At 39.1% G+C, this 19,390-nt stretch overlaps 1 protein-coding gene across 2 annotated transcripts in view; it reads left to right on the top strand.

The window, feature by feature from the left end:
• The window catches only part of ARHGAP6 (Rho GTPase activating protein 6), a 449,126-nt gene that overhangs the window by 230,073 nt on the left and 199,663 nt on the right, over positions 1-19,390 (top strand). The window lies entirely within an intron of this gene.

The raw sequence follows: 19,390 nt of genomic DNA on the forward strand, positions 1-19,390 counted from the left end.
AATTGCCCAACTCCTAAATAGAGTGTGTAATACTGGAGGTAACCTAGGCATCCTCCCACACCCTGCCACAATTGACGTCCAATTATTCCCCAGAACACCTAAGCCTTTATGTAATAGGGCCCTGGGAAGAAGTGAAGTGGCAGGCAAATGTAGAATAGAGATTTTAACTATCGCTCATGTGTGAAACATTTAGATCTGGCATTTAGGGTATAAGGCTCTTTTTGCTTCCAGTTTCAGGGTTTGTTACATTGCAAGAATGGTTCACTGTTGCCAGGGCAGCATCTTGGAGCTGATATTCACAGGGAGAGTCAGTGCTTACTAGGCCTCTCGATACCAGGACAATTATGGACAAAGCCATCCTAAAAGACAGGGGACTCCTGTTCCTGTTTGAGAAAGCCCAAGTTTTTATGATGCATTTCCCCATGCAAAACGGAGACAGCACTTTTCTATTTTGTTAATTAACCTGCTATATAAAGCCTTGCTTAAATTAGGCATGGGCTCAAAGCATGACTGACTGACAGTTTCTGTTTTTTGGAGAATGTTCAAAGAAGATGGAACCAAAATGGATGGAAACTCACATGCCTTTTTGAGCTGTTCTCATCTGTTAATACTGGTAATTCTTTAAAATGAGACAAATGTAAGACTCTTAGGTACAGTAGAATCATGTGGCCAAGAACTTGGGAACCAGACCCTAAATTTCTGGGGAGTGTCATCCTTTGAGTTATCATTGGGCGTGGTTTCAGATCCTGACTCTGGAACTTAGTATGTGGATAACTTTGAGCAAGTTTTTTGTGAGCCTCATACTTGGGTCAGCAAACTCTCTCACAGGGCTAGAGTCAGAATTAAGTAGAATGATGTACATCAAATACTTGGACAGTGATCGGGACCAAGTGAACCATGAATCAATGGTAACTACTCAGTTTTAAAAATTAACGTTATCAGATGTCTTTCATACACACACACACACACACGTATATATATACCGGGCTGCCAAAAAGTGTCCACATTTTAAGAGATGTTATGTATGCATTACTTTTCGATGTTGAATTGAATTACGGTGGCAATGTGTAGTATGACGTTCACTCAAAAGATGGTGTTAATCAGATGACTGCTAGCGTCATTCATGGTATTACAATTTTAATACAGTTTTTTTCCTTTCTTAGAATGTGTATACATTTTTGGCACCCTCTGTATACACACACACACATACATGTATTTGTATATACATATATATAACATAAAATGTATTAGCCTTTTAACCTAATTATTGTTATTCTAAAACATAAAATATATCCAATCATATATTTTTATTCAAGTCAACAAACATTTGCTGAGTTTGGATAATGTCAAAGAACTTAGGATTGAGCAGTGAGGGGTACATTACTGTCATGTTTTGAGTATCTTAACATCCTGTACATATGAATGGCTGTTAGGTCACAGCTTCCTTCCTCTAACTGTTAGAATGTAATGCCTTTAGCCCTGTGGTCCTCGACTGGGGGCAATTTTGCCTTCCCCTCCTCCAGGGACATTTGGTAATGTCTAGAGACAAGTGGTTATCACTGGGGAAAGGGTGCTAGTGGCATCGAGTGGATAGAGGCCAGGGATACTGCTCAACATCATATGGTGCATAGGACAGCCCCCCACAAAGAATTGTCAGGCTCTCAAAGTCAATAATGCCAAGATTGAGAAACCCTGCGTTTGGCCTTCCCCACTCTATCCCCATTTCTGTCCTAAAAAATCCCACACTCCAAATGGCCAGTGAGTACAACACCCCTGGATAGCCAAGGAGGGCAAATATCTCACACAACCAGTGCCTTACTGCCTCCTCCCTCCCTCCATCTTGCTCCAGCTCACTCCATTCTGCTTCAAGCAATTTATTATCATGCATAACAATCTCACCTTTCTTTTCCCTCCCCCTTCCAAATGTTGGTGAGTTATGTCTTAAAAAAATGATGTGTAACTCCTGCTCTTTTTGTTTTATATGGAGACAAAAAATGACTTAGATTATAATCAAAGGTATGCTGCTTGTGAAACACTGTATTAAGACCAATTTCCCTCAACTTTTAAGCCCTTAAAATTGCCCCAAAGTCCCTTTTAGAACTGTATCACCCCAGTCTCATATCTCTTTTCTCATCTTTCTCCTAAATCTGTTTGTCCTGAGGCATCCGGTTTCAAGGTAAACACAATTAGCCTTATTCAATATTGTTCTACTGTTTTATGTAATCAAGTAACATTATTGCTTTTTTTGGTTCTTCACTGCATGTGTAATAAATTTCAGCTGAAATGTAGGCTAAGTAGATTTTTCAGGTTAAGCTTAGAACACTGGTCATCTTTTATCATATGGTTTTGAGAGAAAATGTTTATTGAGTTTCTTAAGAACTGTACACTTGAAACGAATGTAATTTTACTAACCATTGTCACCCCAATACATTTTAATTAAAAAAAATACTAATTTCTAGTATATTGGGAAAAAAGAAAAATCGATTTTTGAAATATTACCCATCTATCAGTGGGGGTTGCCTGTTTATCATCATCTTATTCATAGTGACTACCCATAATGTTAATATTCATATGTTCAGATGAAACAAAAAAAAACGTGATGATAATTCCACCACAGGGAGGTTTAAATGCCTTTTTTCACACAGGGCAGGATTTTTTTGTTTGTTTTTTTTATTCTTTTATTTTTTATTTTATTGGGGAAGGGGAACAGCAGAGAACAGGACTTTATTGGGGAACAGTGTGTACTTCCAGGCCTTTTTCCCAAGTCAAGTTGTTGTCCTTTCAGTCTTAGTTGTGGAGGGCGCAGCCCAGCTCCAGGTCCAGTTGCCGTTGCTAGTTGCAGGGGGTGCAGCCCACCATCCCTTGCGGGAGTCGAACCGGCAACCTTGTGGTTGAGAGGACGCACTCCAACCAACTGAGCCATCCGGGAGCTCAGCGGCAGCTCAGCTCAAGGTGCCGGGTTCCATCTTAGTTGCAGGGGACGCTGCCCACCATCCCTTGCGGGACTCGAGGGATCGAACTGGCAACTTTGTGGTGGAGAGCCCACTGGCCCATGTGGGAATCGAACCGGCAGCCTTCGGAGTTAGGAGCATGGAGTTCCAACCGCCTGAGCCACCGGGCTGGCCCGTTTGTTTGTTTTTTAATAGAAACAGTTTCCTGTTGTGGTCTGAGAGGGCATCAACATTGCATAGTATGCCAGCTCATAAAGAAACACCCCGGAAAACCATTAAAAAAAGTGAAGGGTCAGAATAATTAGTTGAGTATTAGTAATGCATGCCTAATAGATGTGCTCTGGTAAATCTGTTCCCCCAGCATCATGTACACTGTAGACCGTTGGTTCTCACCCAGGCATTTTTACCCCCAGAGGTGATTTGGCAGTGTCTAGAGACATATTTCGTTTTCACAAGTGGGGTGGGGTGGTGTGCTACTGGCATCTAGTGGGTGGAGACCAGTGACACTGCTAAATAACTACCATGTACAAGGCAGCCCCCACCACAAAGAATTATCCAGCCCTAAATGTCAAGAGTGTGAGATTGAGGAACGTGCTCTAGACATTATGTATTTTTCTAGAGTTTTTGTTGTCTCTCTTCATTTAAGGTTTTGGCCAGGCTATTAGGACCATCTAGGTAAAAACTGTCTAGTCATGAGCTGACTGGACATAAAGTTAAGGTCAAGGTGATACCTACCTATAAGGGCTGTCTGAGGACATTTGTTTATTGGGTGGGAGGCTGGATTAGCCACCCTTGAATGACCTTCTGATCCAAAGAAGTCCCTGCTTTCTCCCTTTTGCCCCACAGAGCTGTGTTTCAGCAAGAATTCCTCCCAAAGTTTGTGGTCATCATGACCAGCCTGTTCTCAGATCCCGCCATCAGAGCCAAGTAGAGTATTTTTGGAATGTTGATGAATGTGTTGAGAATGTTATTTTTAAATAGCATTCTGCTATGCAACACCATGATGCAGTCTCCTGAATGGAGCTGATTCCAAGTGGAGGCATGACCTCTCATGTCTAATAGTAAACTATTGGAAACCTATCAAAACAAACACGGTTTCCAAATCTATTTACATGACTAGAAGCTGCCACTGCTGTCCCCCTAGATGCATAGACATCTCCGTTCTTGAAACTCAGACCCTCAAATATTGGGAAAAGATTGAATGCTGCATAGTCACAGGACAAGTATCATTATACAGTGAAAGTTCGAGCTAGGTTAATGTTAAACAGTAAAAGTCTAATACTGAAATATTTCTGGATGAGATGATAGGACGTCTGGGATTTCTTTCAATAATCCGCTGGGGTAGAAATCTAAAAGTGCTTTTTTTTAATTTTTAAAAATTTATTTTTCAATTACTGTTGATATACAATATTATATTATTTTCAGCTGTACAAAGCAACATAGCGATTAGACGTTTATATACCTCACAAAGTGATCACAGTAAGTCCGATACCCATCTGACACACTACACAGTTATTACAATATTACTGACTGTTTTCCCTATGCTGTACTTTACATCCCCGTGCTATTTTTTCAATTGTATTTGACATTCAATACCTGAAACTAAAAGTTACTGTTTTAAAGGGAAAATGGTAAGCCACAAATGTGAAAGTAGAGGCTTAGATGCTCTGCATTTCGGCTTCCTGTTCTTTAGCTGTGAATTCCATCTGAAGCAGAGGCAGATGTAACTTTTGTAGCCGGTGAGACCCCAAGTTCATTGACGATGCTATTGCAACGTATGTTGGCCTTTCTATTCATGACAGGAGCAATGGCCAGCCTCACTTTGTCATCATCTCCCTCTCATCTGGAATGCCTTCCCTCCTCATACTTACATCCAATGCATTCCTGAAGACCTAGCTCAATCCACACGTTCTCCTGGAAGTCTCTGAAGGTCTTCGCAACTTTATCAATATACAGAGGGGCCCCCCAAAAATGGATACACATTTTAAGAAAGAAAAAAACTGTATTAACATTGTAATACTCAATATATACCAACAACAAAAGATGAATGCAAGTCATGTGTATACAATTTTTTAGCACCCCTGGTATTTATCTCCACCGAATTCCTGCACCCATCCCTCTTTGGCACCTTGTTTTAAAAAATTGAGATAGAATTCACATACCACAACATTCACCTTTTTAAAGTGTACAATTCAGTAGGTTTTAGTACATTCACAGGGTGGTACATCCATCACCACACATTTTAGAACATTTTTCATCGCCTCAAAAAGAAATGCATCAATTAGCAGTCAATTCCCTGCAATTTCCCTTCAGTACTTCGCCCCCATCCCTGACAAGCACTAGTCTACTTTCTGCCTCTATAGACTTGTTTTTTCTGAATAATTCATATAAATGGAATCATGCAATATGTAGATTTTTGTGTTTTGCTTTTTTCACTCAGCGTGATGTTTTCAAGGTTCATCCATGTTGTAGCATGTGTCAGAACTTTATTCCTTTTCATAGCCAAATAGCATTCCATTGTGCAGATGGACCACATTTTGTTCATCCACTCATCAGTTGATGGACACTTGGGTTGTTTCCACTTTTGGGCTGTTGCGTATAATGCTGCTGTGAACATTCGTGTGCAAGGTTTTGTGTAGATGTATGTTTTCATTTCTGTTGAAATGAAAAACTTAGGAGTGGAATTGCTGGGTCATATAGTAACTCTATGTTTATCCATTTGAGGAACCACCAGATTGTTTTCCAAAGTGGCTGAACCATTTTACATTCCCACCAGCAGTGTATGAGGGTTCCGATTTCTCCACATCCTCTGACATTTTTAGCTACACAAATCTGTTGATGTCATTATTTGTCTTCAGGATGAATTATCTCATATATGTTAGTCTCACTTCTCAAACTTGACTGCAAGCTACTTAAGATGGTGATCCATTTGTTCAATCTTTATCCTAGCAAATGTTTTTTGATTGCCTACTGTGTGCCAGGAACTACTAAGTGGTAAGGCTATGAATAGGAAACAGCTTTGTTTTGTGGGGGATGCATATATTATACAATCATATCAGCCCATTTCTGGAGGACAGGTGCCTATTCAAGAAACAGCATTTGCTTCTCAGCATTCATATTGATTATCTCCCTTCCACAGTGTCATACTATAAACATCACTGAAGCCTACTATTAAATACATTCTATTTTAGAGAAAGAACAGATCTCTGTGTGTGTCCACTTTTTAAACCAAATGTAGAAACTGATTTTGCTCTTGGGCTTTTGCGTCTCAGTACCACTTAGCAAGTATACTTAAGGAAATAAATGCCAGCAATATTTCTAGCCCTGACTTTGGAAGTACAATGTGAGTTATTTTGAAACAGTGAATCATCGAGAATGTTAATCTGTTGACTTGTAAGTATAAACACTGCTTGAGACTCTTAGGCTAAGGAGAGAAAAGGCACCTTCTAAAATATTAATTCCTCTGGACTCAAAAATAAGTTGTCCATATGTTGTTTTCACCTGCAGTCAGTCTGGTTTTGTGTTTGTCTTTCGTCCACTACCAGTCAGTGGTCAAGAGAAGTGAAGACATTTGGAATCCCTAAATAATGTCAAAAATGAAAAGAATCAAATTACAGACTATTGAAATGAAAGACTTGTTAGCCATATGAAGGCACAATTATCCAAATATGAGAATATGATCATTAAAATACATCTTATATTCTGCCTTTTAGTGAGTTAACAATAGTATCAAATTGTTTTCATCTCAGTTCTTAATTACCTAATGTAAAAATGTCAACACCAACAATCCCAAAACAGGTGCATAAAGGAATTTCTTGTATTTAGGAGAATGTTATTGATCACCTGATGTATTCAAGAAAAGAAAGTGGCACTAACCCTCTAGTTTGTAAATCACATCAGTTTTAACAATGATTTACTACTTCTGTGATTTGTTTTAACTCTGAAAACTGGTTTATTTATGGTAAAGAAAAACTAAGAAACTGAGAATGAATCGTGTGTTCCTATTAGATAGACACGAGTGAAATTCTTATTGACTCTGTGAAGACAGAAGGACAATAATACTCTCTCGTGGGTTTGATATTTTATAAGCATTCACAGAGCACTTACTATTTACCAGCACTGGTTTAGGATTTTTACAAATACTAACTTCTTTAATCTTCACAACGATCTTAGAGAACATGTACACTTGTTATCTGCATTTCATAGATGAGGAAACTGAGCGCTTTAGTAACTTGCCTGCAGTCACCCACGTAGTTAGTGTAATCTCATGCCATTGGGCACCAGAGTACCTGCTTATGCTGTCTCTCAAAGAATGCAATCATTAAGTTGCTACCAGTGTGGGGATTCTGTTGGCCTGACATTCCAGGTTTTAGGGGGCAATTGGCTGCAGGTTTTCTCCTACGGCCTAGGAAAGCAATGAAATGAACTGTGAGAGATAAAATATATTATACATTGTCACCTATATTTTCTCTGGTCTGTATAATGCATTAGCCATACCACATTTTATACAGTATAGATCACATACCGTGTTTCCCCGAAAATAAGATCTAGTCGGACAATCAGTTCTAATGCATCTTTTGGAGCAAAAATTAGTGTAAGACCCGGTATTATATTTATTATATTATATTATATTATATTATATTATTATATGAGAACCAGTCTTATAGTAAAATAAGACAGGGTCTTATATTAATTTTTGCTCCAAAAGATGCATTAGAGTTGATGGTCCGGCTAGGTCTTATTTTCGGGGAAACACGGTATGTTACATTACATTTTCATGACATATACTAATGCAGTATATTATACACGTAGGCATATATCATCCACACACATGTGCTCTGCCCCTTACACGCTACCCTTCCCCATGTGCCTCCATGGCCTAGATAATGTGTGGGCTCTCCATCCCTGCTCCTGCCTCCCCAGACTTGCAGGCACTGCAGTGCTCCTAGTAGTCTTGGAAGTTATCGTTCTCTCCTCTTGGTGAGGAGTGTATGGAAAGATCAACAATGTCCAAGTATCTCGGGACACCAAGGATGGCTCATGGAAGAGAGGTCCAAACACCTCAGACATGTCCACAGTTTGGCAGCCTGACACTAACTTTTCTACCCTGGAGGCAGCTTCCATGAGAAGGGGTTTCTTGTCATGGTTCGTTGCAGGGACATCTCATGGCAGATGCTTGAATCATCGGCTACTCCCAAGACTGAGAAACCTGTCCTCGTGTACTGGGCAGCGGCTTCCCAAAGATGGGCCCCATTTACCAGCAGCTCCTACTGATGGTAGCTCTGCCATGCGTGATCATTTAGTGTGTGTGTGTGTGTGTGTGTGTGTGTGTGTGTATTTTAATGGGCCGAGTAATGAGTGTTAATAAACCTATTATTCCATGCCAGAGGGTCTCAAATTAAATAGGACATTGCATCTGCTCATAACAGCAAGTTATAAAGGCAGAGAAGATACTGGATTAAAACTAATAATCTCCATGCAGCCTCTGAGATTTTTTTTTTAAATAGAGCTTATGCTAAACAGATGTAATGAGGATAATCACAGTTGTATAGGCTCCTTTAATGTAAGTCAGTGTTTCTCCTCTTGGCATTCATTCCAGAACTCTTTTAAAAACGGACTGCTATGTTACCTTGCCTTCCAAGTACTGTGTAAGAATTTGGACCAGTACCTAAGAAGAATAACAAAATTATAAGTCCCAGAACAGTGCCTGGATATAATAAGCACTCGATAAATACTTTTCAAAAAATAAGTGGGTTCATACAGTTTTACCAGGTAATGGGAAAAGATAACTTTAACCCCTGCTCACTTTGGAGGAGGGAGCAGCTACCGTAAGAGGGGCAATCACCCCAGACCTCTCTTTGTCGCCTCTAGGTAAAAAAAGGACCACTGAAGAATAGTTGGGAAATGTGGGATGTGCTGGGTGAACAAGATGGTTGCTACATCTAGGAAGTTTTGTGTGGCGCCATTGCCAGAGTCAGAATGTGGTCGACTGCTTGACTTTTAAGAGGTTTTCAAGTTCTCCTGAGGTGGGAGCTGTGGTGTGGGTTAGGTTCTCAACATAGTCTATGGTGATTGGAAATGTTTGCATCGCAACATTCCATTTACCCTCTTTGCTATGGGAAGCAGCTAAAACGGATAGTGAAGTCTTAGGCTTGCTGCGAAGAGGAAGAGTTCTTTGTCTCTAGTATGATAATTGTGCTCCTACACGGTGATTCATAGGTTAAAACATTAGAACAGGAAAGAGGAAATAGTTTTACTTGGCCATGTCACTCTTTTTAAAAACAAATATTACTATTTTTTTAGAGCCATATCACTGGCATAATTTTCAGTTCTTTTTACAATTGGTTGCTCTTTAAGCATACAATCTTTAACTGTGAAATCATTCAGAAATAATTATTTTTGGAAGGAAAATGACAAGGGAAATAGTTATGTAGTCAATTTTTGATTATCCACGATGATTTTGCCACTGGAATTAAAATCTCATTTTAGCAAATAGCAACAGTTACCTTCTCTTTTGCTAACCCTTGGAACAAAATGTGTTATTAGGGAACAGAATTGTATTTTATTTCTCCGCCTGAGCCTTGGGCCTGTTTTGTATTTCCTTCTACTGCTAGAGCTGGCTTGCGCTGGATGGAGGACAAATTGTGTGCATCTCTTTCCAACTCCATGTTCCATTTACTTACCTTGGTACCATGAAATCTGCCACCATGGGAGCGTGCACACCATGGAAATTGACAAAAGTTGCAAAATCTAGGCTTTCCCCTGGAATCAGTTATTAAATTTCACTAGCACACTACTGCCCCATTCAGTCTTAACTTTTTCTGATAAATATTCTCTAAAATGTATCATATGTCATTCTTTTTGCAAACAAAAAGTGTAATGGAAAAGGTTACTCTTTCCCGGCCTCATTATAATAATTCATATACCGGGGTCGGCTCTTTAGTGTTTCTTTTTTCATGTTTCCCATCAGAGGGAGGCTTCGTCCTTCTGAAAGCCTTCACTCATTTCTCATTTAAGGACTCCGATTGCCCACATCCATGACTTAGATGACCAAGTCTGCTATGTATGCATTTGAAGAAGAACAAATGAGAGTCCGAAGACACAATAAAGTTCTTAAGGAAAGCGTGTGGCCTTGGCCCAGAGCTTTTGTAGTAACTAGTTTGGTTGGCAGGACGAGCTGTATGGGCGTTAGACCGGAGCAGTCACTCAGAGCCCATGTTCCAAAGGGCCTTGGGATTGGTTCCATGCTCTGCTGTCACCATCTCGAACTTCTGAATACTTTTGGAGCTAGAGGTCCTACGTTTTCATTTCGCCCGGGGCCCCATAAATTCTGGAGGCAATGCTGATAGTTGTTCAGATGTCTTTTGTGCTTCTGACTTTAGAAAGTTGAATTTCTTCAAAGTCTGGTGTCTAGATCAATGGGATGTTTCTATATTAACTATCGATGGATGCTTGGTCAGATCACTGGGAATTCGGAGCACATAGTAAAAAAAAATTAGTGTTTGTTCTCATTGATTATATTTTGGTTTTTCTAAGAGGGCGACCTCAAAAGAAAAAGGATATACGATAGTATTACTAATTTATTACAAGTTTGAGAGTATAAGATTGATTTCAGTCCTTCATTTGCAAGTAAGTACTTTTTGATTCTCTTATTAATGCATATGTTTAAAATCATTTTATTGACGTATTAGTTACATATCATAAAACTCACCCTGGTTAAGTGTGCAACTCAGTGATGTTTAATAAGTTTACGTAGTTGGGCAGACATATACCCACAGTCCAATTTTAGAACGTTTCAATCACCCCAATGAGATCAGTCCTTCCCATTAGCAGTCACTCCCTGTTCCCATCCCCAGCCCCTGGCAACCACTAATCTACTTTCTAGCTCAAAAGATTTGCCTTTTATGGACATTTCATATAAATGGAATCGTACAATATGTGACCTTTTGTGATTGGCTTCATTCACTCAGCATCATGTTTTTGAGGCTCATCCATGGCATGGCATATAAATACACACTTTGGGGAAAAGATTCATGGGATGTGTGAGGTTTGTGTAGTAGAAATAATACTCATATATGCATTTGATCCCCAGAACTTATTCATTTTATAAAGCTAAATTATTATTCATATCATTATCATTTACATTGACCTTCTTTAGGGGGTGCAGCTATATGGAGTTCCTCTTTTGTATAGCAAATTTCTGGTGTTTTTTGTTTTTGCTCTTGTTTCCTTATTTTTTAAAACAAGCGTGTATTACTTTTTTCAATTGGAAAAAGTGAAGACTTAAAAATCTTAAACTGCTTTCTGATAGATTTGTAGTCATTATCATATAATCTCTTAGGTTTCTGTTATTCAATTTTTACAATCTTTGGAATAAATGAAAATTAAAGCTTCCATTTCCTCTAAATAAAAAATTAATGATTGCTTTAAAACTGTGGGTATCACAAGTGAACTATTTCCTGAATTTGGCAGTTTCTGTTTCAGAAAATTCTGAGTGCTTTCCACCCATCAACAATCACAGGGAGAAAGTAGGGTGAAGGGTTGAGATGAACATGCCAATGGGACTGGGTTTTTGGCCCTTACTTTCCCATTCTAGATGGTGGTGGACCAAATTTGCTCTAAATATTTAGTTCAAATGTATGCACGTTCTCAGAATTGCATGCTTGGTTTTTAAAAGCATGTTGAAAAATAAAGAAGACGGCTGGGTGAAGTTAAGAGACCTAAGATTTAGAATAGAGGTCTGCCTTCAATTCCTACTTTTGTTACTTTTGTGCTCTGTGGCATCTCAAAAACTTAGTTTTCCATCTTGAGAATGGGGATAATTCCCACTCTACTTCATGAGTTTTTCCTAGGCATCAAATGAGATCATCGATGAGAGGTTATTCTATAAATGTAAAGACTTCAAAAAATTTCCAGCCAGTTGGAGTTTTAAGATCATTTATTGCTTTTTATCCCCTTAGGATTTATCTCCCCTGTAATCCCTATATTGACCAATAGTCAGGATGCAGTCATGTTTCAGCCGGGCTTGGGATGGTTGTGGGTTTCTTTGAGTCCACTAATCACTTATTGTTATTGATGAATTAATTAGCAATAAATACCTGAAGAAAACTAGGATAAGGAAATGAGAGTGATGGGATGGGGTTGGGAGTGGTACCTTGGGAGGAGGAGACCTGAATGATGAGAAGGAGGCAGCCAATGTAGAATTCCCGCTGAAATTAGAGCATTCCAAAAGAGAGAACAGCAAATGCTAAGACGGGCATGTTGCTTACACTGACATAAGGTCGACATGGAAAGGACTGTCCTTCCATAGGCGTACACAGGATTGTTTCGGTACACATCATGTTGCAACTTGTTCCCTTTAGAAATTCTGACCCTTTCTTTTGCTTTTGAAAGTTGAGACAACGATATATGGATTGCATGACAGTGAAAGCTCTGAATTAGGAGAGAGTAATTCCTTATTTGAGGAATACCGCTTTATATTATCTATTCCATTTCTATGCCCACCTAGCACCCAACCCAAAGCTCAGAGCTCAACCACGGATGGTTCTCAAGGGTGGCTGCATATTAGAATCATCCAGGAAGCTTTGAACACTCACTATTCAAAGTGTGGCCCTTAGGCCAGCACTGTTGGTGTTAAGAAATTCAGAATCTCAGATACACCCAGCCCCACTCAGTCAGAATCTGCATTTTTAGAACGATCCCCAGGCAATCCCCACATACATAACATTTTGAAATATGCTGCACAGTATGATACCAAAGGCCAGGCCATACCCACCCCGGAGACTCTCATGTATGTCGTATGGGGAGGAGCCTGGGCATCGTTAAGAAGAAGCCCCCAAAGCCCAACTGATAAGAGTAGAATGGACAGCCAACTTTGACAACCACCGGTCGGTCCAATTTGAAGGCCCTCTGTAACTGATAACCAGCAAGCACGTGGAAACAGTTTTCATCAGTTATTTAAAATGCCTGTTTTGGAACTCCTGGTTTTGTTTCAGTGCTTCCTGACTTATAATGAATAATCTTAATAATTTGTAATTCTTTATCTAAAACAATCTTCTAGTTCCCATTTAACATTACTGTTACCACACATTGGGGACTGGAGGTGATTACTTTTCTTTGTCTTGAAGCCAGATAAGACCATTTTTCCAGCTCTAAGCACACCCACTTTCTCATAGTTGGAGGTTATATTATATCTCACTGTCTACTTGCTTTGCAATCCTGAAAAGTGTCTTAATATCTCACTTTTGTTTTGAGTTCCATAGATTGAGTAACTTTACTAAGTTGTTTGGTAGAAATGAATTTAATTGTATAGCTTAAAAACCCTTTATTTTCTACAAATATATGATTTGAGGAGTTTAAAATGTACTACTCAACATGAGTGTTTTATTTTACGTATCAATTATTAAATATTGATGCTAAAGCATGCTCTTTAGAAGTAAGTCTTTATTTGAAGGACTCTCAATTTGCCTGACTGTAAACTCAACTTCAACAATCAAATTCAATTTGCAATCCAGTTTTCACTTCAGCATAGTGGTTCTCCAGTCCTTGATCTCTCATTGTGGTAAACCCAGAAAATAATTTTATTAGTGGTTTAATTTTCTGTGAGGGCCTTTTAGTTTTCTTGAATTTGGCATATAATTTGTACATGTTGAAACTTGTTTTATTTGCATTCAGATTGGAAGGCAGAGAATATTAGTTATTATTTGTGGAAATGTTAACTATTGATTTTAGAGCAGGCTTTCTCAGCTGAGGCACATATTGACATTTTGGGCCAATCACTCTGTGTTGGGGGTGGGGCGTCCTGTGCACTGTGGGATGTTTACCATCATCCCTGGTCTCTACTCACTAGAGGCCAGTTGCACGTCCCCAATTATGACAATTAAAAATATCTGAGACATTGCCAAATGTCCCCTGGGGGGACAGAATTGTCCCCAGTTGAGAACCGCTGATGTAGGGCAGAGATGAAAGCAGAAAAAGAATCAGTAGATATTTTATGATCTAAGTAAGGCACTATATTTCTCAGTGTTGCTAGCTTCTGTTTTGTGACTAGGTGAGTTGTTATCAATGTGAAGAGTACTGGTACATTGGATTTCTACTTAGAGATGGTTACAAATATTTAAAACAATTAGTTGAGAATTTTTTTTTCCTTTCTTCCCTTGGAATTTTAAAGGTCCTTAAGTCAAGTGGAAAATCAAGGCATTTATTTGCCAAGTTCAACTAAGGAAATGACTTTGGCCACAATGACTGCAGTGTTTCAGGTGCAAGTGGCTGCTTTGGCCTGATAATGTAGAGACATGGGACCTCATGCTTTCACCCTGTACATGCAGAGCAGTGGGTCTCAACTCTGGCTACACACTGGAAACGCATGGGAGCTGGAGAAATGTCATGCTCAGGCAGGAACACCTAGAGATTCCAGCTCAATTGTTGAGGGTGGGGCATAGGTGTGTTTTTCCAGCTGCCCAAGCGATTGTCGAGTGGAGGTGGAGCTGACACCCGCTGATGTGAGCACATAGAGCTTCACTGCCTTTATCCTTCCTTCATTGATCAATTTCCCACATTTACCTGTGGCTTGTTTTCTTCCTATCTGCAAAGGGCTGGTCAAACTCTTTTGCTGTCCTTTATTATTACATCTTTAACCAAATGATTTTTTTCAAGTGTTTTTCCTTTGCTCAGACCTGGACTCGCAAGGAAACTGCTGGCTCAATGCAACCCACTTAATCCATGCCCTTCTTTTGACTGCTGCCTTCGTTTCAACTGTGAATCTCACTCCACCCGAAAAACCTTTTGTTTTTAACCGGGTATTTCTTCTTCTGCCAGCAGATCATTATCACCAGTTCCCATCATCACTTGCCTCTATTTTTTCTCCTTACTGCTATTTATAGCTTAATTTTCTTTATTTTTTTGGTGCTCCCTCTCATTCATTTTTTCCATCCTTAGATGACATGCTCCTCTTTTGCAAATTCTTCGGTGTGTTTCAAGGGGCTGGGAGAGTATATTTCACTTGACGCTGATCCCTTTGCTTTTTGATCCTCACCTGCATGTTATTTTTAATTTGAGACCAGTGTGTTTTGATTGTGCATTAGTTAGTTATTTAAAATGTATGCTCTTATGTCTCTGTTTGCCCCACCTGAGCATTTAAATGCGACACCTCATGTCTGCAGGGCTCCCTGATTCCTATTATGGCTGGTGGCTCTGGGCCAGGTCAACCATCCCAGGCCTCAGGCATCTCGTCACGTCTAGATTCACCTCTCCCCTTCCCACAAGATGGTCTCACCTGCCTTATAACGGTGTAGCCAGCCTCTCCTTAAACTGTGTTGTCTCTGGCAGCCTTTGCACTTCTAAATAATATCTAAATGATCTTTATCCTTGGCGTGCTTGAAAGTATTTCTGCTAAGTCCTACCAGCAGTTTTCGTCTTGTCTCTTCAGATAGCTCTTCCAAAATAAATCAGAAATTGCTTCCTTGATAGAACTAATGTCACATGCTCTCAACTGGAGTATCTGTACCTCTGCAAAAAGGCCTTTTGGATTCAGGCTGGTGGGTTTGTAGTGGAGGCTCTCAGTGCACAGAGAATGTGGGAGCCCCCTTTGGCCTTTGCTTTCAAACTTAAGGATGGATTTATTGTGCCTGCTCTGTCTTTTTCTTCTAACTTTCCAGGAATTGTGTTTGCTTTCTTGTCCTCTCTGAGATCACTGCAGCACACCTGTTCCAGAAACATCACACCACTTGTATTTATGAAAGCCTGAGCTTTTGTGTGTGTGTGTGTGTACAAGAATACTACCATTGAGTCCTGCGTTGTGTAGCACTCAGTATATCCATATCAAGTTAGACTTTCAGAAACACTTTTGTAAACAGTTAAGATCCATGTAAAATCTCATTTTATTCGTAAATTTTAACATGTTTGCATTCATGTAAAAGGGGAAAAAAACCTCTTTTCTGTTGATCATTTAAATACCAGCCAGTCAGACTTTCAAATCTAACCATTAAAATTTCACCAAGCATCTAAATATTTCTTATGAGCTCGAAAGTCCCACATTTAATATATCAGATTTCCTCGAATATTCAATAATGATTACAGACTTAAATCATTAAATCCCAAGTACTTTAAATAGAATCATGAGTTTACAATGTCAGATTCTCCCAAGCAATTCAGACCTTAAAGATCAAATAAAACTTGTATATCTTTACATGTGGACTCCAGAAGTTATCATTACCCAGCTCAATAGTATTAACATAAAAGTTTTATTAATCTTCTTTATTAGCTCCGTATAGTTTATTGATATTAGTACTAGTGCCTATATTAGTATTGGTACTAGTACCAGCATTAGCAATAGTATGGGTATTAATATGAAAGTTAAAATTAATACTAGCACAAGGATTAGTGCTAATAGTACAGTATTAGTGCGAGTAAAAGTACCAGTACCAGCATTAGCATTAGCGACATTGCTAGTAATGCTAATATTAGGGATTGTGTTAGTATTAGCATTAGCATTAATACTAGTCCCAGCACTAGCATTAATATTAGCATTAACACTGTTCATACTCATGTTAATACATTGGTATTATTACTAGGATCAGCAGTAGTAGGAGTGGTAGTACTATTAGTAGTATCGTTGGTAGTAGCAGTGCTTAGCATTAGTATTGACAGTAGTGTTCGTTTCAACAGCAATATTAGTGGCTGCAGTAGTTTTAGTAGCAGCATTCACACTAGTACCCATGTTAATACTAATACTAGCACTACCATTATTACTAGTACGAGTACCAGCACCAGCATTAACATTAGCCTTCGCCTTGGCCTTAGAATTGGTGATAGTATACTTTTCAGAGTTGCAAGGTTACTGACCCGAATGAGGAAAGCAGAGATTGTGGATGCAGAGTTATTGGTTGAGAATGTGGCTTCAAAGTTTTGAATTCAGGGTCTTCAGTCAGAAATTTTGGACCAAGGCACCAAGAACTAGAGTTTGTCAATCTCTAGATGCTTCAACCTCAGTGGGTCTTTGTTGTACTACAGTCACTTAGATAGTAGTAGTATTTTGAAAGCCTCAATCTTTTCCTGCAATCTGGAGAATCGTGGCCATTTATATCCAATATGTTTACAGTAATTTGTTATCTGATTTTTAGTGAAAATTTCTGTGACAACTTTTTATCGCCTGATTGAAGAGAGTGACCAATCATGCTTGTTTGCCCAGGACTGAGGATTTTCTGGGACATAGGACTTTCAGTGCTACAGTGTTTCCCCGAAATAAGATCTAGCCGGACCATCAGCTCTAATACATCTTTTGGAACAGAAATTAATATAACACCTGGTCTTATTTTACTATAATACATGACCAGGTATAATATAACATAATATAATATAGTATAGTATAGTATAATATAATATAATGTAATATAATATAGTATAATACCAGGTCTTATATTAATTTTTGTTCCAAAAGACGCATTAGAGCTGATTGTCTGGCTAGGTCTTATTTTCGGAGAAGCATGGTAAAACCAGGAAAGTCCCCAGGATAGCTAACCACCCTAGATTCCAGACCAGTGGTTCTCAACCCTCTATAGAATGTTCTAGGAAATTTCAAACATACCAGGGTCCAAGTTCCATCTCCAGAGATTCTGATTTGATTGGGGATATTACCCAGGCATTGATATTTTTAAAAAATTGCCACAAGTGATTTTCATGTGTGGCCAGGATTGAGAACCACTATTCTGCACTCTCCACCCCGTTTGAAACACCCTGTGCAACATTTTCCTGCTCACTTTGACCCGAAGGAATTCAGCAAATCTCGAAGTTGACAAGCATGTATTTGGATTTCTCCGTGTGTAGCATTTGCAGTAAACATTCCTAGGGGGAAATCATGTACATCTTTCTTGAGCACAGCATGTTACTTGTTGATTTTGAGTATCATTGTGTTCTCATGGCTTCTTGCAGAATTACTTTTTCCTTTTTGATGTTTAGATTGTCATACCTTTGTTAATGAGAACTCTTGGCTGGCCCATTTGTCCACCTACCACCATCCTTGAAAGCATTCATGCTTCCTGGTGACAACCGAGAGTACCTGGTCCCTCGTGCTTTTCCTGCTGCAATCTGTGGATTTGCTTATTCTCCAGGGATCCCTGGTTCTTTTCAGTGGGGAGAGTTTTAGAGACAAGATCTTGGCTACAGGGGTGCCCATCAGATTGTTTTAGGTAAGTCCTGACAGCAGATAGATCTTAGACCCATGACCTTATCTGCGATTGAAATGCTTAATTCTCTCGTATGGTTTTTGGGCACTTCAGTGACCATCCCATAAGTGTTATTTTTTTATCTTTATTTTATTCATCTTTTTTCTCCACACCAATCTTACAACGTTCTTTGCACTTTTTTCAAGCATTAAAATTCCTTTATTTACTCTTTCCAAATTTCAACTGTGTGTGAATCAGGAAAAATCTGTAAATAGGCTTTGTATATTTTCTAGTTTATGCTCAGAGGCACGGGGAAACACCCTGTTCTCTTTTCCCAACCCAAAGTCTATTTCCTTTTATAGTTTGATAATTTCTCCCTTCTTCAGTCCTCATATTTCCTGAAGTTTCGTCACTTCTTAGCCTATTTCTTCATAAGCCATAGCCAACTGAGTTTTATACACAAAGTGGACATTCCTCTGAAATTAGAAGAAGTAGCTATTTTGTTATCATTTTACGAGAGGTGGCATGTGTGAGCGCGACTACCCTTTCAGTCATCATATTGGCTGATATTTGTATCCGAGGTCCCAGATTCTGGATATGGGTCAGAAATTTGGGATCAGAACAGTGCAGATGCTAATAGCAGGGACCACAGACCAAAGATCAATAATAAAAGCCACATAAATGTTATTTTGAATGCATTTTATACTCACCCTGGGTTGTTTTGTAGAGAAGATGAAGGGAGAGAGAGGTAACATATCCCAGGAGGGCCCTTTAGCAGTCTTCTTGACTTAGAATGTCTTAATTTTAGCATTGACTCCGAGAAGACAGTAGGCAAACCCTCACTATCCAAAGGATTTCCTTCATTTGAGATCCTGAGTTTCGTCAAGTCACTTTAGATCAGCAATAAAATCCCCATGAGAGTATCCAGATTTTCCCTCACGAAGAACCATGAAGTGGGCTGTTTATTTGTGGAACTTCCAGTTCTGGTTCTTTAGAACTCCTTCCTTTGCTGACCTAAAGATAGCCAGCAAAAAAGGCTCTTAAAAATACATGCCTTATTGATTTTGGAATCCTCTGGTAAATGCTAATCTGACAGATGCCTTTTACTTAGGGGTAGCTTTGGCTCAAGCCCCAAAGCAATTTTAGCCAAGAAGAAATAATGTAGAGTTTAATGTAGAGTTTACATATCCAGACACAAAATAATAATAATTATTGCTAATAATATGATTACAGATGCCACACCCACATCTCTATTTAGGTACATTTCCAACATAAATC

The sequence above is a fragment of the Rhinolophus ferrumequinum genome, chromosome X, assembly GCF_004115265.2.
Source record: "Rhinolophus ferrumequinum isolate MPI-CBG mRhiFer1 chromosome X, mRhiFer1_v1.p, whole genome shotgun sequence".
NCBI classification, from domain to species: domain Eukaryota; kingdom Metazoa; phylum Chordata; class Mammalia; order Chiroptera; family Rhinolophidae; genus Rhinolophus; species Rhinolophus ferrumequinum.